The following is a 2,473-nucleotide window of genomic DNA, read 5'->3' on the forward strand; positions in this document are numbered from 1 at the left end:
ACACAGGTTACCTCACTGATTTCTGACAGCCACTTGAAGCCAGGAGTATTAATCCCATTTTGCAGTGAGGAAACTGAGGCATGGAGGCCAGACCTGCGGTAGGTCCTGTTGCCGTTGAAGAGTCAGACTAGAAAGTCCTGATAGGTCTGAACCTAAAGATTACATTTGCCCCTCCCCCAAATCTTCATAATTACCATCGAGGGGTATTTTATCTTGTATTTAGTAACCTAAGTTTTTTTTCTTAGCATCTTCTAGGTTTAAAAATGTTTTGTATCCATTTTTATCTTTAGTCTTCACTGCAGCCCAGGAAGTAGGCGAGGTAATTCTGATGATTCACTGCATTTCCTCCCCTGGATGCTACTTAGTCTTTAAAAAGTCAAGGTCAGGGCCTCCCTGGTGACCTAGGGATTAAGTCTCAGCACTGTCACCACTGCATCCTGAGTTCGATCCCCAGCCAAGGAGCTGACCCACATGGCGCAGCAGACCTCTCCTGTCTCGCCTGCTGCTCCCCTCAGCAGTGGATTTCAGTAGATCCTGCTGTTCTGCTCCCCACTCTGTCTCTGGTGAAGCTGCTCACCCCCCCCCACACACACACCTCTGGCCTACACCCCAGTTCTTTTACGCAAAAATAAATCTTTTAAAAAAAGGTCAAGGAACGATGTCAAGGTAGCATCAGGACGGAAAACCAATCCATTGCTACCTCCTCCCTGTTCCTCCCTTCTCGCCAAAGTACACTTCCTTTTTCCATGTAACCTGCCCCCCTGCAAGCTGACTCCTGCTGAGCCCACACAGAGGAAATACCTTCTTTGCTCTGAGTCCTGGAGGGGTTGCCCCTCTTTCCAGGGGTTAACTGAGAGTTTTTCCCAAACCTCAGCTCTGACTACATTTAAGTCTTTCCATACATGTTTGGCATTTTATCTGCATGTTGTCAAAGCCTGGAGGAAATGGCTATTGGGATGTTTTCTTTTTCCCATGTATTTAACCAACACAGACGGTGGGGGGTGAGGGGCGATGGGCCACTTTCAGACAGAAGGTGGTGTCTGATTTTGACCTCACAGCCAGCAAGGGCATCATTGTCAGTGCTGGAAACCTATTTCATGGTGGCAGCAAAGAAAGGATTTCCCCCTGCCTCAGCTCTCAGTCCAATAAAAATATACCTCTGAAGCAATCAGATTATCTGCCGCCTGGACAACCTCTAGCTGGAGGCACCAACTTACTCCCCCAGAGCAGAGGGGGTTTTTCTGTTGTTGTTGTTGTTTTAATTGATCTATCTATTTGGAAAAAAAAAATTCCAGAAATGGGTCAAGAATATTAAAGGAACTCTCGTTTTTTTTACACCTTAGATTACGAAGGGTTTAATTAATTTTATTTAATTTTAATTAATTCAATTTTTAAACTCATTTAATACAATTTCGTTTCTCTTTAACATGTTCATAGTTATTCGAGTAAGAAAGACATTAGTTTAGTTCAAAATTCAAAAGGATCCAGAACAAGGGGTCCCCCCCACTGCGTCGTGTCCCCTGGTTATCATATCACAGTGTCCTTTTTAGTAGAAGCCAAAAATTCAGTGTGGTTTGTACTTTCCAGAGGGATTTCATGTGTGCTAGAAAATACACTTCTGTGCATGTGTTCTTGCTTTGTGTTCTTTCCCCGTGGTCACACATTCGTTATTCTGGACCTTGGTTTTCTCATTTGAAATCATTTTAAGTCAGTGCACAGGGTGTTCTCATTTCTAACAAATGATTTTCTTGTATCCGTTGTGCTGTGCGGGTGTTCCATGGTTTACTTAACTAGCCTGCTGAGATGGTCCCTTAGGTTGTTCCCAACCTTTTGTCACTGCTGAGTAAACTTGCACGTATGTTATTCTTTGGAATAGTTTGCAACTTTTTTTATAGATTTTTTTTAATAGTCTCAACTTTTTTAAAAAAGATTTATGTATTTATTTATGCATAGGAGAACTGGGGGTGTAGGCCAGAGGTGCAGGGGGTGAGAGGACTCACCAGAGACAGAGTGGGGAGCAGAACAGGCAGATCGACAAAATGCACTGCTGAGGGGAGCAGCGGGCAAGTCAGGAGAGGTCTGCTGTGCCCTGTGGGTCAGCTCCCTGGCCAGGGACCAAACTCAGGCCACAGCGGTGATAGCACTGACACTTAACCCCTAGGCCACCAGGGAGGCCCCTCGTTTGCAACTTAGCAAATGGAATTGGGATTCTTCTCTGAGATTATGTTGGGGAATTTGATAAACACAGCTTCTTGGAAGGCAGTTTGCTTCTTGTCTTCATTCCCTGCTCCTTTGACCTGGGGGTGGGAGACCTCATCTCACATGCTCCAGTCTTACATTCTCACTGGTGATTGCTCTCTGGTCACAACGTGATAAAAGCTTTTCCGAATATTTTCTTGTGCTGAAATGGTCTGTTCATCACCCTTCCCCTGTACCCACCTCTGCTCAGCACCCTGGAGGGGTTAGTTCAATA

Source organism: Talpa europaea (assembly GCF_964194135.1).
Source record: "Talpa europaea genome assembly, chromosome: 16".
NCBI lineage: Eukaryota > Metazoa > Chordata > Mammalia > Eulipotyphla > Talpidae > Talpa > Talpa europaea.